This window comes from Dermacentor silvarum, chromosome 7 (genome assembly GCF_013339745.2).
Source record: "Dermacentor silvarum isolate Dsil-2018 chromosome 7, BIME_Dsil_1.4, whole genome shotgun sequence".
NCBI lineage: Eukaryota > Metazoa > Arthropoda > Arachnida > Ixodida > Ixodidae > Dermacentor > Dermacentor silvarum.
Window position 1 is genome coordinate 46,755,271 of NC_051160.1, and position 26,357 is coordinate 46,781,627.

At 46.9% G+C, this 26,357-nt stretch overlaps 1 long non-coding RNA gene across 1 annotated transcript; it reads right to left on the reverse strand.

Moving 5' to 3' along the window:
* Window positions 1-19,248: 19,248 nt before the first annotated feature.
* LOC125946728 (uncharacterized) lies at window positions 19,249-23,793 on the reverse strand. Its single transcript, XR_007467822.1, has 2 exons — window positions 23,649-23,793; window positions 19,249-19,316 (listed from the first exon to the last, which is right to left on the reverse strand). It is a non-coding gene; the product is annotated as an uncharacterized LOC125946728 (long non-coding RNA).
* Window positions 23,794-26,357: the final 2,564 nt, after the last annotated feature.

The following is a 26,357-nucleotide window of genomic DNA, read 5'->3' on the forward strand; positions in this document are numbered from 1 at the left end:
AGCTTGAAACAAACGATACACCCAAACATAGCATGAACAATCCACTTCACTTAGATACCAGTATTGCATTACAGCTGGATAAATATTTAACCATTTTCGCGTCGGGCCTATTTTACTGTTGCAATGTCTTCTGGATATCCCGAAATTAATTTTATAGTTTCTGTTTTAGGTACACCTTATTTGGCAAAAAAAAAAACAGCGCGGAGGCACCCCAAACTGCTAGAAGGAATACAAAGCAAATTTTGTTTTTATTTAAAAAAATGATGCGCTTGACGGCTGATGTTTGTTGCAATTAGGGTATTTAGGTATCCTTTGTTAATTCGTTGCGCAATTCCGCAGGCAACAACGTCGATAACAGGCACTGCTATAGGGACAATACAGACGTTTATCAGATGCTGATTCATCAGCCTCGCGGTCATTCCTTTGTCTACTCGGTTAGAAACAAACCAACGACAAACCCCTCACCCTTACCGCATGACTCGGCCAATCGGCTTATTTCAGGTTAGAAGCACTATTCTCAATGAATAAGAATGGGAGTGGCTGTAGCGGCAAAGAAGTTAGCGTTTAAAAAGATGGCATAGCTATAGCTGGCTACCCGTTATGATGAGTATACTCATCATATATGTCCTTTGTAAAAGTTGTGAACTCTGCTTCAATCGAGACATGGCAACCTCAATCACCCTTTTCGTTATAGAGGCTAGAGTGTGACTTTATATTGGTCCCTCCTCTCGCATTGATGGGAAGTAGGCATAAAATATCCCCCCCCCTCCTCCTAGAGTTTGCTGGCAATGATCAGGATCAAAGTATACTGACCGCAGTAGCATTTGCATATATCTTTTGTCCATGAGCCCCGCATGCAGTTGATTGCATATGTTCCCCCCGATGCTCTACAATCTTGTATATTCCATGGAATACCTGTAAAACCGCAGGTCCTTTCTTTGTTGACTAAATGCACCAGAGAAAAGAAAAACACAGATGTATCAGTAAAATTACGTATTTAGGAGGTGCAGAAATTTAGAACTTGCACGTGCAAGGACGTGCACAACTTTCCAGAACAAGCAATGTTGTAAAGTTTCATAACAAAGATGCATTCATATCAGGTAGTGCCTTTTTACTCATACAGATATGCGCCGTTTCAATCGCTTTCTTACAAAGTAGTGAAACAAAGTGTTAAGCCGTTTTGGTTTTTAAAAGGCTCTTTTGTATCAGTGCTCGTCATTGTGTGTATTGTTGTGCTGTTCATATATACCCCTGTCAAATATCTAGCCTGCAGAAGTTTAGTGCGCTATTGTGATGAACTCATGCGTACCATTATGACGAAATACCCCCGTATTTCTAAGCCCATAATATGGCATGCTGTAGAGATACACGGAATGCAAGAAACATTTGACTGCATGCCGAAAATCCTCCGGAGAATGGCAAGTCTGCTCCTGTAACCAATTTGACTGAGCGATACGTGATTTGAATCGCTGTGACCCGTATGTCTCTCTGTGCTATCACGGGACTGCTCGTCGCCCACGCGAGCCACCCAAGGTGGTTTAGAAACCCACGCTATTCCTCGAGTTTAGGATCTTTGGGTTGATGGGAACGCAATGATCCAAGGCTGCCTTGTGTTGTGCGCATGCTCAGGTGTGACCCGTTATCTTCTCGGGGCCCCAATCACGAATTATAAAACTCATTTAATATTGCGAAGAACTCCTTGGCGGATGCCATGATGGAGGCAGCGACGCAATGGCATAGATACCTGCACGCATTCACGCAGTTCGAAATCAGGTCATCTTGGTGCCCGTAGCGATACTAAGTCGGGCATTAAATATTCTTGCTTGAATAATATTCCGCTGTCACACGTCTGCTGTAAAATTAACCTGATTTAATTACAGCTTCGCCTTTCTATGTTAGAATGTTAAACAAAACGGGCAGTTTGGCATACTGTACATCCTAATTCACCATATGCTTATTCTGAACGTATTGCTAGAAGCACTCGTAAGCTACGAGCGCTCGTTTTCCTGCATTGAACAACGCCTGTGAAACTGCTTATTGGTGTCACTCCGGCACCTCTCCTCATCTGCACTTGCGTCTGCGACAGGTACTTCCCCGTAGGGGAGTATTATATCGATGACTGCTAAGTGCAACGAGTGCCTTGCTAAATGTAATCTCATCGAAACTTTTTCTTGACATAATCTGCAACAACTTAGCAAGAATCGAGGGGGAGATGCTTCTGACGGTCGGTATAAACCTAGACTAAGCATGTGTTCTTGAAGTATATTTGAACAAGCACTCCAAATTATGCCATATGACATGGAATCTGTGCAATAAACAAAATCCATTGAAAGTGCAGCCATACAGACTGCTCTGGAATACACTCACAAACACTCAGTAGTAACCAAACTCAGTAGTAAACCAAATTTTTACGAACGGTTGTAGAGCTCGGTACCACTCTTCGTGCAGTCTTTTGGCCACTCAATAGGGCCGAAATTTGCGTTTTGCTGGGAGCGAGCGATATCTTCCACTTAAAGAGCGTAAGTTGGTGTTAGTTGGTTGTTCATGTTGAAGCGCACTGCACTACTGAAATGAAATAACGAACGACAAAAAAAAGAAAGGAATCCACTTGACGCCCGGACAATTAGCGCTTTATGGTGCGTCGTGCACATCAACTATCTCTCGTTCGTTATTCCAGCTGAGTAACTATGTTCACATTGGAATCTTCGATGTCAGCGGAGCTGTATGGTATAAAGGAGACCCTCGTGGATGTTTTGTCAACAACCGTTAAGACGCTGAGTCATTATGAGTGATTCAAAAGTGGCTGTAAAATATAGTATGTGGAGCATGCACAAGTACAGTAGCAACGGACCTGCAGCCCGTGGAATAGCCTACCTGCTGTGGAATTGCCTACCTCCACCACTGCGCCAACATTAGTTGGCATTGCATCACTTTCTAGTGCATACCACGCCACTGCTGTACTTTGGGAAAATAAAAAGCCCACGAAGCGGCTCCAAATGAACATGCGGTCAAACATTTTGCAAGATATTTTACAAAAGACGGCGCTTCAAACATGGCCATAAAATACGCCTGTCAAAACAGGATCGCATCTCGAATCTGTCGCTTCTCCTCGATAACTTTCCGCGATCGCCGGACCCCCGAGTTATATCAGAAGTTCCAAAGCTGCTTCCACATCAGTCTGATACATTGTACAATCAGCATCGACTGAACGTAGCATTCATCAACTGTTATTTGTGGCGCATTGGGCGAACGACCTATCCATACTGTGATAAATGTGTCACTTTAAAAACAGTGGAACACACTACTGAAGTTCACAACGTAGCACGAGGAAACATTTTGTCTCTAAACAAACGTAAGTTTTCCTGCTTTGCTTATGTTACGTGGCATTTTACTTCGTACGACTAACCTTCAAAACAGTGACAGGTCTCAATTTTATTGCTCCAATCCCTCTCAGAAATTGGCTTTCTGGGAACGCCTTCACCAATGTTCACATCGTGACATGTAGACGCCCGAATGTTTCACTGCCGTCTCATCAGTAAGCATAATTGTCATGTTTACTCCCACAATTCATTTTCGAGCGTATACGCTGTTATGGGCTCATTCCAGTAGCCGTTTCGGTTGGCGATTGTGTCCGCCGCCGCCGCCACTGGTGTACGTCGCAGCTATCGCCAGGTTCCTACTTACTATGGCTATACCCATAGCGGACCAAGAAATGGTTGGATTGTCTTGACGAAGAAGTCACAGGCCTGCGACATACACACATCAAAAGCACGTATGACATACCTGATAAAATGAAGCGGGCTGGGTGAGTGCTTCTTACCGCCCCGTTTCGAAGGGGATGCCAATAAATCATTAGAATCATCATCATCTTCTTGATTAGCATCGCATCGTGCCATTTATCACAGGATGTGAGATGCGCGCCGCGAAGTATCGATACGTGCGCACTTTGCATTGCAGTTGCATATTATTAGACCAGGTGGCACGCCAAGTAGCCGTTGCATAGCGTTACATGGTAGTTTGTGTGTACTATCAAGTAAAATCTACAATGAGGTTTTAAAACCTCCTTGATCACGTATGGCAACAACTATGGGGGATTGGCCAATCAACTGGCTATCGGAGATTGGCCAAGAAATGGATGGATTGTCTTGAAGAAGAAAAAGGAAATGTGTACAAATGCTAGAATGAGAAACATGTATAACACATCTGATTAGATCAATCCGGCTGGGTGGCTCTTTGTCACCGCCCCGTTTCGAAAGGGATGCCAAGAAATCATCATCAGCAACACCATTCGCATCGAATCGTGCCACTTGTCAAGCGATGTGACATGCACGCCGCGTAACGTTGATACGGCCAAACTTTGCGTTGCAGTTGCGTTGTATTCCATCAGATGACCCGACATGAGGGTGAATCCAGGTAAGAACGAACTGGTAGTCCTGGTCACCATTCCCGATTTTGATGAGATTGATTTTGGCGCAGGTTTTGGGCCAAGAACAGTGAATCTGAATTTAATTGTGTGAAAAAAAAAAGTTTTGTTCGCTGAAAAAAGGTGCACAAATTTCGGCAGTCGAAAACAGTTTTTCAACAGTTTTGCGTTTTTCGAATTTTCAGCGCGCACAGAGAAACAGTGGTACACTTCTCGATCACAATATCTTTTCCCCACAAAGAACAAGTGAAATGCTACCTTATGAGTATTTTCTTACCCTTAGCTAGAGAAGGAATTGAGAAAGAAGTCACAAACATGGTAAAAGGACTAAATACGTTGAATTCAAGAATTTATTGCTCCTGACTAAATAAAGTGAGGATATTAATACTCGGTGCACATGAACTTTTAAGTTTTCGCATTCTTTCGAAATAATTTTGGTTGCTTTGTTAAGCACCGCGATATTTGAAAATTGCACTGAAACATAAGTGGTTCGCCAACATCGAAATTTGAAAATGGTTTTCTGAAAAAAACATTTTGAATTTTTGGGAAAAATTGCTCTATCCCTCACAAAATCCCATCAATTTAAAAAAAAATGTCAAAGGTATCCTTGCTCATCAGCGCAGTCTGCAGAAAATACCCGCCACCTCACCCACAACTTAGCGGGGAAGAGGCCGCCGATTGGCGCAAAAAACAGACCGGGGTATTCCCCCATCTAAAACTGCTATACGCCATGTATCCCACCCTCTATAGGGCCACGTGCCCTTGGTGCGGTGGCATAGCTACACTAATACATGTAACCTGGGAGTGCTCTAAGCACCCTCATTGGCAAACTAATATTACTACAATGGAGCCGTGGAAGGCACAGCTCGCCCGTTCCGACTTGGCAGGACAAAATCCTTAATTAGCCAGGTCAGGCCGGTGGCAGAGGCCAGTGAGGCCCTGGTTGAGGGGCTCCGACCACCGGGGCTTCAAATATTTATCAGTCAAATAAAGTTTCTCTCTCTGTCTCTCTCTCACTCTCTCTCTCTCTCTCTCTCTATATATATATATATATATATATATACTCTGGTTGAAGTCAAGGACGTTGTCTACCACTGTGCATAAAGAAACGTTGTAGTATTTGAGTACCGAAGAGGTTACAGTGCCTTAAATGCGACCACACTGAGCCTATCGACCGCAACACCGGTTTCGTGCGTTCTGATTTGTTGAGCTATGCAGGAACTCATTCAACGTAATAATAATTCTTCAAATAAAATGCTACCAACAAGCGATACCGTCATGTGTGGGTTACAACCTTCTTTTTAACCGCACAATTGCGCATGTTTTATGCCAATGTGGCTGAGAAGGCTGACAGAACTGTTGCCATGGGGTTATACTTTATCCATCTGGTCTTGCATCTTTTTATTAACGTGCGACATTCGCTTTCACTGCCGAAGAAGTTCCTTATCCATCCGAAGCAACTGTTCTTGCCACGAACAACTGCAGTTCGGAGTTATGAGTCCGCTTGCAGTCCCACATGTGCCACGATTGAGTACCAGGCCTTGCAGGAACCGCAACCCATTCACTTGCCTTCAATCGCCTTAAAGATTCAATGTAATCTTTTGGGGCGTAAATAATGTAACATTTGGTAGCTTAGGAGTCAAAACTTGCACCATATTGGAAGCAGAGTTGATGGCAGGTGAGGCGGGATTTCGAAGGTTGATAGCGTCGCCTGGTGCTTCACTATGCCTCCGATTCCATCGCAGGCATTTTTCCCGCGTCCACTAGCGCAAAATAACCACTTGGCTGATGCATATCGATTGTTTTTCAATTCATGAATTTGAACTTTGCTCTTTAAATAAATAGCAGCACCGTCACTGACATAAGTAATAATAAGAGCGTGCACTGCGATGTGCTCCTCAAGCCATTCGTGCACGTTATCCACGGCGTAGCATGCATGGGCTGAGTCGTGGCACATGTCATCGCTTACGACACCAAAACTGTGCGCCCCTTTCTGGGTCGTGGCCATACAGGTGAATATGGTGACTGCACTTTTACGCCAGTGATGAGACTGAATTTCGTCTGGTAGCGTGACTGTCCAGTTCTCTGCAAAATGGAAATGCAGAACACTTGCTTTCTTTTTTCTTTTCGCTTGGTTTGCCACGCGGCGTAACATCATAGTGGAGTTGCAGGCCCATTTCATTGAGATACTGCAACATCGACTTTCTTCCTGCATACTTCTTTTCTTTACTAATTGCTTCACCTTGAATGCGCCTGATGTAGTTGTGGCATATTCATTTCTTTCGGCATGTCTGAAGGCGCTCCAAGAATGCGCTCGGGGTCGACTCTTTCTTTATTAAGTCACCTTTCTCTCAAGTCGCATATAATATTTCTTCATCTTCAGTAATTCCAAGGTTAGTCAGTGTGAGAGATCTGACCGTCGGACACGCTGGACACTCTCCAAGTTCGCACTTAAAGGAAAAGGGGCTGCAGAGGCAAATGTCAGGAAAATCTTCGATACTTTTCTTCTGACCGGAGCTCTTTCCCGGCGCACGTGCTGCCAATTTAATGTTGGCACAATACACACAGACACATACGTCCTGTGTTGGCGTGGGCGTGACCCTTTTTGGTCGCAAAGAGTAGAACATATATAGGGTGTTTTAGCAAACACTTTCAAAATTTATTTAAGTTTGCCCGTGGCAGATAGCTCAATTCTAGTTAATGACCTGGTCTACTCGAAGAGGCGGACATTACTTGCACAAAAATTGACTAATTATCAAAAATTCACTAATTAAGTTTTTAACTGAAGGCCCATATTGCAATTTACAAATTGCAGCCGTGGAGTTCGCAAGGCGACTCCACTTGGAATTAATTATCAGGATGACACCAGTTTCGAGATATTAATTCCCGAACTTTGCGGAGAAATGCACTGGCGTTCCAGTTTATTTCATGGTTCAATGCATTCTTCTTCTTTCTGGGGTGTTACGTGCCAAAACCAGTTATGATTACGAGGCACGCCGTAGTGGAGGGCTCCGGATTAATTTTGACCACCTGGGGTTCTTTAACGTGCACTAGAACGCAAGCACACGGGCGTTTTTGCATTTCGCCTCCATCGAAAGCGGCCGCCGGGGCCGGGATTCGATCCCGCGACTTCGTGCTGAGTAGCGCAACGCCTTAGCTGACTGAGCCACCCCGGCGGGTTATGGTTCAATGCATAAAGCGACGTTTTGTTAAGAAACTAACTGAAACGCCAATGAATTTCTCCGCAAAGTTCCGGAATTAATATCTCGAAACTGGTGTCACCCCGAGAATTCGTTCCAAGTGGATCCGCCTTGCGAACTCCACGGCTACAATTTGTAAATTGCAATATGGGCCTTCAGGTAATTAGTAAAAAACTTAATTAGTAAACTTTTATTAATTATTTGATTTTGCATTTCAATTTCTTGTGCAAGAAATGTCCGAAACTGCGAGTAGACGAGCTCATGAACTAGAATTGTGTCATCTGCCACAGGCAACCTTTACGAATTTTGAAAGTGTTCGCTGAAACACCCTGTATATATTGTCCGACCGATTGCAGTGTCAGGGTGAGCTCCCTTAAACATGCGGTAAGTTTCACATATAGGGCTTGTCCATAAGCAAAATCTAGGCACCTCATCGGAAAAAACCACTGAGGCTGCCTTTTCAAACATTTACAATTTTCTGTTTTTTTATGATTTAATAAACGTCTTTCTCTCTCTCACACACATATAGGGCGTGTCAATACACGTTTCAGAATAAATTATTTCTTGCCATCAAGTGTAACGTGAACCACATTCTTCTTATTTTGGCGTGGTTGGCTACAAATAAACTCATCTTCAGTCTAACAGTCCAATGCTGAGTCCTTCGAGATCTTTCTTGTTTACAATTTTTCTTGTCTAAGGGTCAGGGCCGGACCACCCACCATAATTTTCTTTGCACTTTGTGGATTTACGGATCATGTAGCGTGTCGCTTCTGGGATAACATGTTGTATCTCTTTGATGTCAAGCGACTTTGACAGCAAAGTTAAAAAACTACAACGGTCACTGTATGACTCCGAAGCTTCGAAGGCTTGCTTTAGGTTGTTCAGCCAGTCTGAACAGGTATACTGCCGCTTTCTGTCGATGTCACAGGCTGGCTTTTATTTGCCATCATCATCATCAGCCTATATTTGCGTCCACTGCATGACGAAAGCCTCTCCCTGTGATCTCCAATTACCCCTGTCTTGCGCTAGCTGATTCCAACTTGCGCCTGCAAATTTCTTAACTTCATCACTCTACCTAGCTTTCTGCCGTCCTCGACTGTTGATAAACTGGACCTAAGTCACTTCTTGAGAGCATGCTCACTTCATTCTTGCACCCGCCGTGGTTACTCAGTGGCTATGGTTTTGGGCTATTGAGCATGAGGTCGCGCGATCGAATCGCGGCCGCGGCTGGCGCATTTCAAAGGGGGCGAAATGCGAAAACACCCGTGTACTTAGATTTAGGTGCACGTTAAAGAACCCCAGGCAGTCCAAATTTCCGGATTCCCCCACTACGGCGTGCCTCATAATCACATCGTGGTTTTGGCATGTACAACCTCATAATTTTTTTCTCCGTCCTTTCGCTTGCCATATGAGCTTCGATGTTTTATTTTAGTCGAACGTGGAGGTTTTCATGGCGAAACTTCTGGGCATGGCACATACCTGATGAGCTCTTCAACGGTCGCTTGTTTTGGAACGAACACTTCCTGTGACGAAGATGCCTCCTTTGACTTGGATGAAACGCCATTTACAGATGTTTCAACCAGTGTGGATGCATCCTCATGTGTTAGCGTGCGCTCAAGAGCCGGGGAAGTTGAAGTATCCGCAGTTAGAGCCTTGAAGCGATTGAAACAGGTCCCGCAGAGAAAATCCGTTTCTCAACTACTGTAGCACTCGCATCATGCATGTAGCTCGATCTGAGTAACTAAAACATGCTAGATGTCTATTGAAGACGATAATCTTTCTTGGGCTACCCAAACACGAAAAACTTTGTCTGTCTGTCTGTCTGTCCGTCCGTCCGTCCGTCCGTCCGTCCGCCCGCCCGCCCGCCCGTTCGCCCGTCCGCCCGTCCGTCCGCCCGCCCGCCCGTTCGCCCGCCCGCCCGCCCGTCCGCCCGCCCGTCCGCCCGTCCGCCCGCCCGCCCGTCCGCCCGTCCGCCCGCCCGCCCGTCCGCCCGTCCGCCCGCCCGCCCGTCCGTCCGTCCGTCCGTCCGTCCGTCCGTCCGTCCGTCCGTCCGTCCGTCGGTCGGTCGGTCGGTCGGTCGGTCGGTCGGTCAGTCGATTCAACCGCCCAACCAAAACCGATTCAACCGCCCGGCCAAAACCAACCAAGCTACTAGCACTGGTGGCACGCGGTCATACACGTCAACATTATACAGCGCAAAGGAAAGCTGAGGCCTATTTGAGGCAAAACATATGTACATAATCGTGATCCGCAGCATAAATAAGAATAGACATAGGACTGCTTTTTACGTTAGTTTATGAAAGATCAACGTGTTAGAAATGGTGTCGAATAGACGCTACGCCTTAAAAACAAGCCGACTGAAGCTGCGGCTCTGTAGCCGGCTTTAAGCCAACAGTAATAAAAGGTCTCCACAGATGGCGCGAGAGCAGGGTGAACGCGGGAAACTTGCATTGAATTCAGCAAAACCTCAATTGCATCCATCATGTGAGGAGTGAGAGGAGAGGGAAAGACCGTGAGGGGTGGGAGGGAGGAGAAGAGGGTGTTACGTATCAGGGGCAGCAGAAGACTATCGACTTCGACGTTATTTGCTGCGAAGCAAGCAGATATGCGGGCAATTTTGGTCACCGCCCCGTTTGAAAGGGGATTATCGTCATCATCATCATCAACATAATCGTATCGTGCCACGGGTCAAGGGGTGTGACATGTGCGCCCGCGAAGTCTCGGTACCTGTGTTTAATTTTCGGTACGCTTCATGGCGCCTCCTCGCAAGGTACGAGCCACTGCTGAAAAATAAATCGTAGAGCTTTTAGGCGTGGCTTCAACTTGGCAACACCGGGTCTAGCTGACCGCTGTGGAGTGAGCAGTGGAAGCCATAGCTCGTCGGCGACGCCGGGCGGACAGATCAGATCGTTCTCGAGAAAACGACGCAAACAGACTTCGGCGCGAAGACCCTCTAGAGCATGCTGCCGAAAATGGAGCTCCTATGGAACCCCTACTCCAGCTTACGCTGTGACTATGCTGGGTGTGCCATGCAGGCCTTTGACCTTTTAAGCGAAGCTTTATAGGTTGACAAGTGTCGGCGGTGGTGGTGGTGTCACGCTGAAAAGTGGGCCGATGCTGGCGATGTGCAGAAAGAGTCCAAGCTCAATGCCACATACCAGGGACAAAAGAGAAAGAGAGCAAAATAGAAAGAAAGAGTGAAAGAGAGAGAGAAATGAAGAAAAAGAGAAAGAGAGCAAGAAAGAGAGAGAGCAAGAAAGAGAAAGAGAAAGAAAGAGAGAGAGAAAGTAAGAGAGAGAGAAAGTAAGAGAGAGAGAAAGACAGAAAACCACGAAGGTCAGATACACACACGACAAGCTTCGCTTACACCCTTTTTCTCGACCGGGGAAGGGCTGGTGACTTTTTTATTTTTTGTTTTTCTTCCACTCTCTTTTGGAATTATTTCATCCCCTTTCCTATGCATATTAGCATCTCCAGACTCAATGCACGCTTGAAAAAACCCCTCTGTTCCAATAAAGACCGTCTCTTCGTCTCAGAGGTTCGTAGCCAGCTACATGCAGAGGCTCCACACTTTCAGAACGCTTCGCTGGGAAATAGAAAGCGGTGCCGGAAGTACCATGTGTGAGGAGGAGGAGGAGGAGGAGGAGGAGGAGGAGGAACAAACTTTTATTTAAACCAGCCGTTTAGTTGGCTGGGCCTAGGCCTCCCACGTGGGGACGTCGAGGTCTTGCCTCTTCGCCGCCTGGCAGCCTTGCTGGGTAGCCCAGAGTTGGGCGTCGAGGTGGGAGATGCGCAGGGCGGCGTGCCATCTCGACGAGAGGATCACGGTATTATTTAACGGATATTGGTTTTTGCATTCCCATAGCATGTGGGGAAGCGATGCTGCCTCAGTCTTACAGATCTTGCAAATGTTACTAGGGTAGGTGTCTGGGTAGGTCCTGTGGTAACGTGGTAGTGAGGGGTACGTGTTTGTAACAGGCGAAGAGTGTTTGCCTGTGCTCTGTTTAGCTTCTGATGAGGGATGGGGAAGGTTCTTCTTTCGAGATAGAATGATTTCGTAAGGTCGTTGTAGCTGGTGAGGTGATCGCGTTCCGCGGGTGCACCTGCGCTGTGTCCGGCACGGTTGACTAGGCCTCGTGCTACGGAGTGAGCGACCTCGTTGAGGTTGGTGAGGTGCGGATGTATGTCGCCGGCGTGTGCTGGGAACCAGATGAGAGTGATTTGCTTTTCAAGTGAGGGAGGGGCTTGGTGTAGGATGCGTAGCGCTTGTTTTGGAATACGACCTTTGATGTAATTGGTGATTGCCGTGCCGGAATCGCTCACGATGGTGTGGCAGTCTAGATCGAGCGTGCCCAGGGTGATGGCCACTTCCTCGGCCGTCTCGGCGTTTTGGGTTATGATGCTGGCGGCATGTTTGAGCGAGCCGCCTACTGTGGTAGCCGCGGCGAAGTGGTGCCCGTCTTGATATTCAGCTGCGTCGACAAAGGTGACGCCCGTGGTGTCGCCGTAGGCTTTAATGAGGGAGGCAGCCCTTGCCTTCCGACGTTCTTTATTGTAGTCCGGGTGCATGTTTTTGGGGATAGGGTCGGCATGTAGCCAAGTCAGTACGTCGCGTGGAATTGGGTATTTGTCTCCATGTTGACGGTGGTATGTGATGCCGAGTTTAGTTAGAATGTGCCGGCCCGTTTCTGTGAGAGTGAGACGCTCCAGATGAGATTGACGCTGTGCTTCGATTAATTCGTCTAGGGTGCTATGGAGTCCTAATTGGAGTAGAAGTTCAGTGCTGGTGTTGTTTGGCCGTCCTAAGGCTAGCTTGTGGGCGCCGCGTATAATGATGTCCAATTTAGTCTTTTCTGCTTTGTACCAATTATGGAAGTTGGCGACGTACGTGATGTGACAGATGACGAACGAGTGAACAAGGCGGATGAGGCTTTCTTCCTTCATGCCCTGTCGCCGGTTGGTCATCCGTTTCAGCAGCCGCGACGTATTGGTCGTCTGTCGGAGGATCTTGGATATAGCCGTTGAATTTGCGCCGTTGGCTTCGATGGTCATGCCGAGAACCCGGATAGTGGAGACCACGGGTATGGTTCCACCATGCCTCATGTGAAGTTGGATTTCCTCGTAGCGGCGTTTATGCGTAGATCGTAGTGGTGGGCGTCCACGGAGCGTGGGGCGGTATAGGAGGAGCTCTGACTTGTCGGGGGAACATCGGAGTCCCGTGCCCTCAAGATAATTTTTGACGGCATCGATGGCGTCTTGCAGAGCGGTTTCAATTTGTCCGTCGCTGCCCGTTGTGGTCCAGATAGTAATGTCGTCGGCATAGATGGTGTGTTCTATGCCGTCGAGCTTCTGTAGTTCATGTGCTAATCCGAGCATGACCAAATTGAACAGCATTGGGGAAATAACAGAGCCTTGTGGGGTTCCCGCGCATCCGAGAGTGAATTTCTCCGATTTCGCCTTTCGGTTGGATAGAAAATCTCGTACGTAGTTGTGGGTGCGCTCACCGAGGTTGAGCAGGGAGATGCGTTCGAGGATAGTAGAGTGCGCGACATTATCGTTGGCTCGCTCGAGATCGAGGCCCAAGATCGCCTTCGTGTGTCGGGATTTTTCGTCGAGGATTTGATGCTTGAGTTGGAGCATGGCGTCCTGGGCTGAGAGATGCGCTCTAAAGCCGATGATTGAATAAAGGTATGCGGACGTATCTTCGAGGTGAGAGTTTATGCGGGTAAGGAGTGCATGCTCCATAACCTTACCGACACACGAGGTTAACGAGATGGGGTGGAGATTGGCAAGGCTAGATGGCTTGCCAGGTTTTGTAATTAGAATTACTTTGGCCGTTTTCCATGATGGGGGAATGGACCCTTGGCGCCAGCAGTCGTTAATGTACTCGGTGAGCTGATCCACCGAGGGGTCTTCTAGGTTTCTCAGAGTTTTGTTGGTGACGCCGTCCGGCCGTGGGGCTGAACGGCTGTTCAATTTGCGCAGAGCAGCGTGTATCTAGGCCACGCTGAAGTCCTCATCGAGGGCTGAGGTAGAGGACCCCGCGTACGGGCCGTGAGGCTTTGCGGGCTCGGAGGGGATGTACTTTTGGCATAAGGTATTTGTGACGTGGTCCTGACCGTGCACCTTGGTTTCTGTGAATAGGAGTTTGGTAATACGATCCTGCTGTTGTGAACGGGTGCTGGTATTGTCAAGAAGATGTTTTAGAATTTTCCACGAGCACGAGTGGTGGAGTTGCCCGTCTAGAGAATTGCAAAGCTCCGTCCATTGCTGGTGATTAAGGACTCGGCAGTGTTCTTTGATATTCTCGTTAAGTAGTGCAACCTTTTTCCTGAGTCGTTTGTTGAGTCGTTGACCCTTCCACCGGGAGAGGATGGACGTTTTGGCTTCAATGAGGTGGGCAAGCCGACTATCAATGCGTTCAGTCGGGGCATCGGTTTTGATAGTTCGAGTAGCCAATTGGGTATCTGATAAAAGGTCGCGCGACCAAGCTTCTATATTGGTGATCAGGGTGTCTGTCGTTTCTGCTGTGCGATGTTTGCGGAAGGCATCCCAGTCCACCCACGCGAACTCCCTCGTTCTCGTAGATTGAGCTGTGAGGTGCGGGATTGTAATTTCAATGATCGAATGATCGCTGCAGAGGTCGTATTCACTATTGCGCCATTGAGCGTTCACTACATTTTTGGTGACCGTGAGGTCGGGCGTCGTGTCTCTGGCAGTGGAGGTACCGAGGCGTGTGGGGAACGTCGGGTCTGGGATGAGATTGAAGCCGAGATCGTGGGAGTCTTGCCAAAGGTTTCGGCCAGCAGCGACTATGTGTGACAGCGAAAAAATATTTCGTGGTACGTGCACCAAGATTGCTATATTCACTGCGGCATAGCCAGACATCTTGATGGTGGGTGGGGGAGGTGAGACGGACACGTTTGAGGTGACGGCATGGTGAGAGGCTCCAAGAGGGCTGGGCAGGTCGGACTCCGGACTCTCAGCCAGACCACCCTGGCTTCAGCACTGGTGGTTCGTACATCGTATGCAAGGCTGCGGAAACCGTCCGAAGGTAAGCTCACCACTATTGTTTGCATTATTGTCGGCAATATTGTCTGCACGCGGTGCATTGAAAGCGATAGCAAATGGGCGAAAGCACTCCAAAAAGATGTACAACAGTCGCGTTTCAGGAAGGCGATGACAAAAAAGACTGTGCTTTTGAATTTTCCTTCTCACCTGCAAAGCATCATCGCATGCAAATATCTGTCCAAACGTCAACTTCAACCTTGCCCTTCAGAAGCACATATAGGAGGAATGTACAGTCTTCATCACAAGTATTCTGAATGCTTCTCGAGGTAATCAAACGTCCACACAACATCAATTTGGAAGATCCATGTCCTCACTGACGAACTTGCGTGATCAGTTCAATGAAGTTCATATCAAGGCTTAGTGTGCGAACAAGATATCATCAGCGCTGAAGTCAATCAAGTAATTCGCGATGACATCGTCCAGCCATTCACCATCCCTTGGTTGGCGCCCCTCGTGCTCGTAAGGAAGAATGACGAGAACATTTTGCGGTTCCCTCTCATTTATCACCGCCTGAACAGCATTACCTAGAAATACGTTTTTCCGGTCGCAGGAATGAGTAAGGTGCTGCAGCTACAATGCAACAGCGAGTAATTTATTGCCACTACAATAGCGGGCATTGCTAGATCGAGCTGGACGAAAGCGATAATGCGGAGACCACGTTCATAACGCCTGATGATTTTATTTGAATTTACGGTCATGCCATTTGGACTGCGCGAGCAATATATATATCATAGGGTGATCGGAATCGAGCCGGCAGGGCGGACATGGCAGCTGTACGTCGTGCATCTCGATGACTAACTTCGGTGAAATTACTATCTTCGATGACAACCTTCAGAGGCTTCAGGCCATGAAGCGAATAAATTATGAGTACTTACTTGAAGCAGTAAAAGTTTCGCTTCGTCTGCAAATAGCTTATGTTTCTCGGTCACGCATTTAACCATGACGACATACGCCTGGACACTCAGAAGGCTTCAACAATCAGAAGTTTCCTGCTCCCTACACATCTGGTCGTCCCGAGTTTCTTGGGGGCAAAGAATGTCTGGGAAGAAACATCAAGACGCATATGGCTCTGTCCCGCTGGCAACTGTCGTAACCTCCTTTATCTTCTTCGGCGGCTTCTCCACTACCACTTAAACTGTGGCTGCTTCGGATGGTTGTTCATGAGCCCTGATAACCGCTTTGTCTTGCTATATACCCAATGATATCATGTTGCGTCAACGCAACAACTCATATCGTCGCTCTCCTATGAGCATCTAGTGGCTCGGAACGTCCACCACAGTCGCTACAGGTTCAGGCTACAAAGCGGTGAATTATATCAGTCCATTGACCGTCAGTCAGATAGCCGATGGGTCCCGGTTTTTATCCATTCTGATAGTCCCTACGTTCTAGGAGCATTTTAGGACGACGCAACTGCTTGGCACTTGACCTTCCACAACAGTTACGGCCATGCAAGTCACGCTACTTCTGGCCTGGCCTATCTACCTGCTTCGCTAAATACATCACTTATAGTAAGCCCTGGTAGTACCGGAAATGTTTAACCACCGCTACCATGAGGTCAGTACAGCCTCTGTCATGCCCATTCACTTCATTCGAATTCGTCGGCACCGACTTGTGTGGTTCAGTCCCAACAACACCCATTGGCAGCCACTGAATGGTCACTGCTAACGACCATATTACATGCTGCACTCAGACTGCATCTCTCCACTCAGACAGTGACTCTGAAATCGCCTAGTTCTTAGGTTCCATCGATTGGCACTACGGAGCTCGTCGTGTGTTTTTGAGCGATCATGACAAGGTGTACATCTACCGTGTTCTCAAGATATGCTTCGCGCATCCAGTACCATACACAAAACAAGGCGTACGTACCACCCTCACAGCAATGGTCTTACTGAACGCTTTGACCGAACTTTATTCGATACGACTTCCCTGCACCTCCACCGCTGATACGACGGAGCAGAGCGACTGCTTGTATTTGGCCAGGTTACTTATAGGGTGCCCGCCTAGAAGTTCTGGGATGATGATTATTTACACGTGGAAGTAATGAGATGCTAAAAACATGCTGTATATATGCAGAAGGGGATCACAATAAGGCGGGAAGAGGGAGTTGATGACAAAGTGTATAACGGATTAGAAGAGCAAGCATGAAACATCGGATAGCCTGGCCATTGGCATCGCTGCGGTTTCAGCATAACACGTCAGTGGATCGACGCACACTACATTTGTGCCTGTGTAGGATGTATCATGTATCAGCTTCTACTTTTTCTAAACCACCGCTATGTGGATATGTAATGTAAATAGCAGCCAGATGCTCTAAACCTGCTCCTTCTGGTTTTTGCCTGGCTGCATGCCAAATTGCAGGAAATAAGATTCAGTTCAGTTCCGCCCTGAGGCATACATTTCTCAAATGGCAGGCAGCCGCTTATATACTGTCGGGCTCAATGAACAAGTGCCACTGAAGGGGCTGCGCTGGTTCCCAGGTAGGCCCGTCAGTGCTTGCCAAGCAGAGGCGATAGGCCACGTTTTCTTGGCTTGATCAGTACAGTGTGTTTATGTCGAAAATTTAGCTATAAAACTAGAAAAAGAATACAGAACACACCACGACCGTCTAAAAAGCACTCGTGTTGTGTCCTTTGCCTTCGCCTTTGCCTAGTTTTACCGCTATATTTTTGACAAGAACCAATACCAATTTTCTCAATTCACCTTTGTTATTTACAATCTGTTGTCGCGATGAACTTCAAACAAATCTAAATTTCTGACGGTTATACTGGAATGTGCCGATATGGTAAGATGTGGAATACACATACTTCAGAAGCAGCACATACTTACTGCAATGTACTGCGACTTGACCATTTGCGCGATATAGGCAGGCCAACCGCGTTCCAGGGTGCTTGCAATAATAGTTATTGCACCCATCCGCTTTTTCTTCAGAGCCTGGTAAAGAACAAGGCCGGCAATAGAAATATGTTAGGACATAGTAGAGTGTGACATTCATTGCGATGTTTCCAATACCAGTATTTTAGTATACGATATATACCAGTATTTCAGAAGTTACAAATAAATGTCAAGCTATTGCCAAATTTGCACAACAAAAACTAGCAGAAGTGGTAAATAATAATAGGATACTCAAATAAGTTACGTTAAAGTTTACAACAATTGTGTTCAATACATAAATTGAATTGTTGCTACGGTTCTGAATTTAATGAGCCTAACGAAATATTTGAGTACTGTATAAAGTAGTCTGAATGCCCCAACGAGCCTAACGAAATATTCGAGTATTGGATACAGTAGTCTGAATGTCCCACGATTTAAGTTCGGGATAGTTACATCCAAGCTTGGTCTGATCGGTTCTCGAGGAATCATGTTCAATATTGAGCACCTTTAACCCTGTATCAATTGAATTATTCGAGCTAATGTGGAGCCGCAACCCTTCTTTGTCCTACACTAATACAATAATTTACCATACTAGAGGTGCGCGACAACTTCGACAATACACCGTAAGAATAATACAAGATACGTGCATGGCATTATGCTTCCGAAGGCCGCATAGAGGGTTTACTCATGGTTTAAATGGGTACGTGTACTTTCTTCTACCTGATATACGAATGTTCTATAGAGCCTGATCCCCGCATGTAATCAGGATTGAGAATCATTCATGCCAGTGCTGACAATATATTGTCCAAGCGAATGATCACAGATCGCAAACCTTTATCTCGATTGGAATTGTTTGCCTACCTCAATCGTTTCGAACCTGCCTGCTTGCATATCTATCTATCTATCTATCTATCTATCTATCTATCTATCTATCTATCTATCTATCTATCTATCTATCTATCTATCTATCTATCTATCTATCTATCTATCTATCTATCTATCTATCTATCTATCTATCTGTCTGTCTATCTGTCTGTCTATCTATCTATCTATCTATCTATCTATCTATCTATCTATCTATCTATCTATCTATCTATCTATCTATCTATCTATCTATCTATCTATCTATCTATCTATCTATCTATCTATCTATCTATCTATCTATCTATCTTTTTACGCCAACCCTGCGGCCCAAGTTGTCTACGAACTTGCACCCCCAGGTAAATTATCGTGGTTGTGATGACTTCTTGGTCATTCCCTTATCAAGCTTCGTCATCTGTCTCGTCGTCCCGTCTTTGTCGTGATTTATACGCAGACCCAGTGGCCCAAATGTATAATACCTTTGGCCATTCTGTATGCCATCGGGATCGTGATGCCATGGTGGCCATTACATCGTCATCATTCCAGCATCATTGTCACGCCATCATCGTTATACATTCGTCATGCATTCCTCGTATAGGCTGTCTTTGCTTTCGTTTGCGAAATGTTTCAATTGCAATCGGGATGTTTGTCTATAGCAGCACTAAATCTAGCGTTTCAACGGTAGAACGAAAGAAATCAATGGAAGCTATGGCGAAGCGGGCGAGCCATCGTTTCTTGTCTTCTTTCTTCACCAGCACCGTCAACCAGTGCCTTCAGTACACAATATTTAGTCTACTTATAAAATACCAGTAACCTTCACTTGCCTGAGCCAACTGTAGGTTCCAAGTTGAGCAGTATGGCGCCTAAGAGCAGAAATATATTCGCCATCGCTGGTTAGAAAGAAGGATTGGGAGACGCATAAGTAGATTTGCATGAATCCTTGGTTTGCAACATGATAGGCCAGAGATCCACTTACGAATGCGTAGAGATTTCAGTGTTATCATATAAACTAGGAAAACGAGTGCCAGAATGTTTATTAATCTACGAATTTACGCAAATATTTATGACTTTTCAGATTAACATGACAAAAACAAGACGCTACGCGAGCAGTATGAGTATTTAAGTATGCACAAAGCATAAGCAAACTAGAAAATTGGTCCAATATTGGACTATTAGAATTTGTATAGTTGACAAATACGGAAGGCACGTCACATCTCTGCGTTTCCCACTCTCCGTCATTACGTCGGTCAAATAGGTCCACACGAAAGAGCGAGTTTCCTTTAGAAATCGGCCTTCGTGAATCTAATTCACAGCACTTACTTCTAGTCGGTGCCGTGAGATATCTTGGTAGTATATTTGTATTTACGAAGTGTGTCAGCATCTGTAGGAGAATGGTGTAGTGACCGTCAAAAGGGCATTTACTCACGTGCTGTGGCTCTGCTTTTGCTAGTGTTTGTTTTCAGTGGGATGTAACTGTTATCGAGTCGCAGGGCCCAAGATAAAACTTAAGTAACCGAAATTTGTCGACATTGTCGTGAATATAACCCGCCGGTTGGCGGCAGCGTTAGCATTGTTCTCATGGCCAAATCATGTCTCACGATTTGCCGCACATGTCCAGTAAAGAATCAGGAATGACTTCCATCTGGTATTACCTAGGGCCGGTGAAGTACGTAAAATACTCCGAAGAGTGTGAGCTCAGAACGGGCGAATATAGGCGGAAAAACTAGCAGCTCTCAAATCACGTTGATAACGGCAAGCACGATCGTCTTATCTAACTCAAAGGGCATTTGCGTCACCTATGTTCAGATAACTCCTCCTTTAATCCAGAGTAGGAGCTGGTGTTCGTGGACATTTCATAATTAACCGACATTCTTTGCGACCAGATCAAAATCCAATAAGACCCGTTTATTTTCACTATAGCTCAGGCTTCAAGTCTATAACCCAGACAGCACTGAGCCTCTGGCTCTCACGAACTTGCAAACTCTAACACCCAGCTCAAGTAGAAAACAGCACAGGCAGGAACATTCAAAAGGCACAAACGACGCCTGCAGTCACCTGCAGGACTCGCATGTTTCGAAGAAGACGCTGCTACCGTAATTACTCGGACTCAAGAAGAAGCGTAGGCCTGAGCGCCTTTCAAGTTCATAAAAAAAGCGAGCTTGACAGGGTCGTACCCAAATAACTCTTTCATTATCGAGAGTGGCCGCTAGTTATTCTATAATGGAGGATTGCTTTGCGATTTCTTGAGGCACAGCAAAAGCCTAGCTTAGATAAAGAGTAGGACCTCTCAAGCCGACAGCGACCAGCACTCCATGTGCGGACTTTCGAATTTGAAGGCCCCTTCTGACCAACTTTCACGCTTGAGTTTGACTGGATAAATTTGACACCACTGTGGTGTACCAATCTGAACTGAAATACACCGATGCAGACTGCCTGTCTAACTACCCTATAGATGCACCACCATAAGACTAGCAGGAGGATGACACCTTCGTACCATAAGCCTTCCCTAAACGCCGTGAGCAGACTTGGAACAAAACGGTTTCATTGAGTTTTTGCAAGGCAAGGCCTGCCTGGTCTGTAGATCGTTTAAGCTTTGATTTCCGTCGTTTAGATTACCTGATAACATCTTCGTGAAAAACTTCTGACCAATTTGTACAAACCACCACTTATTGGTGCGTTCAGCGCTATAGCCAGAGGTTCAACACGCACACATGCATCAAGACAAAATGGCAGGTTGTCTTGGGCGCCTCTTGCACGCTACCAAGGATAAAAAGATGAACATTTCTGGTCGGGCATGACTGGCGACGTCACCCATAATGGCAGGTCATGCTGAGACTCAATAATTCATGGCACCATTCACAAGGTCAGCGGAAATTTTAAATTATCCAACTTCCCTGATTACCGCTTCAGCAGATAGGTATGGACTTACTGCGGCCCTTTAGGACACTAATATTCAATAATAAATGAGTCATCATGCCTGCCAATTTCTTTATCTGTTCGGCTGGTACAAAACTACTTGCCATGATAGTGCACAAAAAAATGTTGTGGGTTGTACGTGGCAAAAGCATGATACGATTGTGAACCACGCCTCAGTGGTGGATCGCGGATTAAATTTTACCACGTGCGATTCTTTGACATGCGCCCAATGCATGACGCACGAATTTTCCTCCATTTCCCCCCCCCCCCCCCCTCCCAATTGAAAAAAATCTTGTATGGCTGAATTGACGCAAACCACTCCGTAGTACATGATACACGTCAACAGAAGACAACCGTCTATTATCCTCACGTGGCCTTACAGAACGTCTAAATTAAACGATATCCACCATGCTGCGTCTGTACGTCAGCATCAAAAACAAGAGGTGGGACATCGACCTTCCGTGCAATAACCTCCGCTTAACCACGCGTCTATGCAAAACACAATAGAGGTGATTCCATTTAAGCTGAAAGGTGTTTACGACGACGCTTGAGGCTATGAGAGTGAACGTCAACTAACGAAGACAGTGTCGGCATTGCCGGCTATATCGAGTGGGCGAAAGCCCGACAACTCACCTGCTTGACCATCAAGAAACCGCAATAATAGATCGACTCCCGATACCACAGTAATCGATGACAATGCGTGAAACACCACCATAGTAACCGGGTTTGGGGTCGGGCTCCGATACACTTATGTGGACGACTTGAACAACCTACTAGACACCATTCCCTGCAAAGCACCTGCTACTTGCGCATCTTTTTTCATTGCTTTCATTGTTGCTGAAACCTACGCCAGCCTTTGCTTCAGCGGTCACGTATTTTTGGATCAGAAATATAATCGCCGGAACTTCTTGTTCTTTCTGTGCAGTGCATCTGTGCAGGCGGCATTTGGAGTCCCAGAAGGCATGAGGCGGCTCATGATAGTGATACTCACAAAAAAAAGAAAAAAAGTGGGAATTTCGGGTCCCATAAATTTCCTTTGCTGTTTATACACACAGGGTCCTGAGTGGAACCAAAGATTCACCGTCAGAACACATGCTCTGCTTCCATCATTCAAACGACCGCGGAAGAAAGAACAGCGGTGTAGAGAGCAGTAGACGAGGGCCGCTTATGGAGTACTCCGCCCACCACTAGACCTGAAACAAAGAATGAGAGACTGATCTGTTGCTGGCCCTCAAGCTAAATTCGGCAAACTCAGTACCAAGATATGTCACACAGCGATATATGGCAGCTCATGCCATCTTTCTTTCTCAAGATCATAACCAACTTGAAGAAAGATCCATATATAGATATCAGTGAGGTCATGGAGAATGGTGCAACTGCCTGGGTCATGCCATCCTCATCCACATGACAACTGCAGTGCTTTGCGGAAAGCGAGACCGTATGCGTGGGCGCAACTGTAGAGGTAAATGTACAACGAATACGGGGGGGTATGAGCAATGAATTGCTCATACCCCCCGGTATTGAATTGCTTAAGGGGGTATGAGCAATGAATTGCTCATACCCCCTTAAGCAATGGATCGTAACCCCGTAAACACGGCATCTTGACTTAATTAAACTCATGGCAGTGTTGGAGGGCAAATACCACTCTCATACCTCTGGGAGGCGTCAGTTACAATACTGAATTGGAAGGAAAACTGTTCACATACTCCTTGAGAAGTTCAAGCATCTGACCGGTAAGTAGCTTAGCATCACTAGGGGAAAATATTGAATTTCACAATTATCACAACATCGAAAAAAACTGGCACATGCAATGATTTTCAGCTGACAACTACCTTTGCTAAAAGCCTCTGCGCATAAATACAACCTGAGGAGGCTTAAGTCTAGGTCACAAGGAACCAGAATATACAGCGGCGAATGTAACTGAAATGTGCTATCTCGTGGATACGAGCGAAAACTGAATTTGAAAGGCTTGCTCGAAAGCGACACTTTCACAGCCGTAAAGCTGCTGCCCATCGAGAGTCGTAAACAAAAAAGAAAATGAAAAAAAAAAAGGAAACTGATACTGTTCCGCTGCAATATACGTAAGAAATAAATTAAGCTGCACGGTAACCTACTGACTGACGAAAGTAAGGCTCACTGCCCAAGTTTTTCGCTATTTAAAGTGATAATCTAGCACGTAATTGCGGAATTAAATCGCCCTCTATGTGCAGCAACCGCACTCGATTGAAGTCGCCAACACGGTGACGCGGGATTCCATTTCGGGATCACAAATACAGAGTATTTTCCTCAGTAGAGAGGCGGTTTACCTGTCGGCAAGCCGTTGATTCCGATATGGCGAAAGCAAATGCCACGGATTTCAAGCACACGTCTGCAAAAGTCAAACTGCGCTCGCAGGAATATCACGCACGTTTGGGCTCTTTCGACACAGAAGTGCGCGCACAGCGTCTTGTAGCCTACACCCGACACGGTCTTGGCCAATCTACGTTCGAGAGTAGCAACTTAAAAAAGTAGGAACAAAGCGATATCGCGCATGCGGCGCCCTGTTGGCGAGCGGCGTCCAGCTGCCGAGTCGCTTCGGCGACGGTAGGAGCGTTTTGTCCGACACCTTATTGTCTTAGGCAACCCATCTTAGTCGCGACGCGCTCAGCTTCAGGAATGCGAGTGGCAGTGTGCGCAGCGTGCGCCGCGAATGCGCCAAGGCGTTCTTCTTCACGCTGGCGTCCCTCGCCGGACCAAAGCGGGATTCGCCCGTCGACATTGTTGCCTTTTTGCGCAAATTAGCGCAGCAATTTTCTTAATGGGGTCATCTTACGCGAAGCAATAGGCGGCGTGTAAAGACTGCTGATGCACGTTGAAGCGGCACTCCGTCGGTGAGGTTGCGCCACAGGGTTATCCGATGCGAAAGACAACCCATGTACGGAAAGTGCCAACAGCAGGCTATACTGCGTTGGAGCCTCCGCTGCGCTGTGACTACCGAAGCGCTCGCTCCCTGTGGGCGCTCGTTAGTGTCACAATGCAGTACTTTGCTTCACCGCTCCTAGATGGCGGCGCCATCTCTCTGAACAAAACATATTTCACTCGTTGGCACCGAACGTCACATCCGTAGCGGAAATTCATCGCGGTCCCCGGCGTAAAACACATTTGTGTTAAAAGAGTTGTCCTTTCTAACCTTCACTAACCTTCGCATGCGCAGCGACTTGGAGCCCTCAGAGGTAATGCTCAGGTGCCGTGGATGGCGGTTCAACCTCGCGCACGAAAAGGAAAAGAGAGAGATTGTGGTTATGAAGAGTAAGAGATGGGAAGAAAGCGGGGAGGGTGGCGCGCAAGGCTCCGGGGAGGAGGAGGGCGCGTTTTACTCCGGCGGCTGCTGCGTCACGCGCGGCCGCCCGGGCCGCGCTATCTCCAAAGCCATCTGCGACGGAGACAGAGACCGCCGTGCGCTGTGTTTTCGTGTTGCGTTCTGTTGTGTTTGTGTTCACGTTGATGCGAGAGGCAGCACGAAGGTCAATTCGCTCGCTGAATCAACCGCGCATGCTCACTCCAGCATTATGACAGCGAGTTTCCGCGGTCGTCCAGTGAGATGTGTTCATGTTTGCTTGTGCGCGCATGACACCAGGCTTGTTATTTAGTTGGTATGCCTATGGTTACAAGTTTATGCGGCCTATAAAAGTACTATCCTTACGTCGTATAGCTGTCTACTAATTCGATATCACAATCGCTGCTTCGGTTTTCGGGCCAAACTGCTACTTTTTTTAAAGCTCTCCGATGCGGTGACGTGCGCTTAGCAAGCGTGTTGGGCCTGAGTCGCTCGTGAAGCGTGATATAGTGGCCAAAAAAAAAAGACTCCTAAAGGTGCGCGATCCGCTGAAAAGAAGCCATGACGCCATGGAAAAGTGACATGTTTGGTGTGCTGCGCACGCGCTGCAACGAGTTGTATTGCCGATGGCCAATGGTAAATGCTGTTCGCTTACCTGAGAGTGGTGAGCATCGGCTGTGTTGTGACTGCTGTCATGAATGCCGAAGGCAGCAATAAATGTGACCTAGGTAAGCAATGCTTCTTGTTACATAATTTATTTGTTGGTGTGTGTCTTCGTCGTATATTTCGCCGTCAATTCATGCACATGCTTACGCTACACAGTTTTATTGCGATAGCAATTATATAGACACTCCAAGCGGATTTCTGCCGCCGGCGTTGCCGTAGCCGTCGCCGCCGTGAGGTTCCGTATAAAAGTCCAAGGGCGATAAGATCTTCGCCGTGCGCCGTACGTGCGAGTGAAAGCGCGCGGGGGACTCGCGCTTACACGGAGAGCGAACGCACGGCGGAGAGCAAACGCGACTTCTTCCATTGCGCGAAAGGATGTGGGGGTATGGGAGGGAGGGAAGGGGGCGACGCTGTGCTGGGGCACCAAATGTGTATCTTGCAGCCGAGCGCAAGGGGAAATGGCGACGCCATCTCCCACGCGAAATGATGAAAGCAGGAAGGCAGCGCGGGAGGTAGGGGGGGGGGGGCGGTGACTTCTACTGATCTAATTGCGTACTTTGCACCGCTGCGGGCTTTCGCGCACGGTATTTTGAAAGCGATCTCCAGACGGCTCTGACCTTTGTATGCGCTGTGCTTTCGCCGCTCAGTTTCCGCATGGCCAGCACACTCTTAAGTTCAACAAATGGTTACGGAGGGCGAAACAATCGGCTGCGCTGGGCGCGGCTAATAAACCAAGCGCAGTAAGTCTTCAAAAAGTGGCCCCAATGAGTACCGTAGCCTCCCGCTAGAAGCGCCGTAATAAGCGCAATTTCATCCTACAAACTTACTCCCCCACTTATCGAAGTGTTTCTATTTTATGACAAAAAGTACAAAATTATTATTCCTAATTATACATTGTACTGTTGAGTAGTAACACTATTGTTTTTTTGTCATTATAAGTGCCAAAGAACGTTCATCATCATCGACCTCCCACGTGACCTCTCGCCTGGATTTAAACTCTTTACCGGTATTTTCGGGTACACGAACAACACGG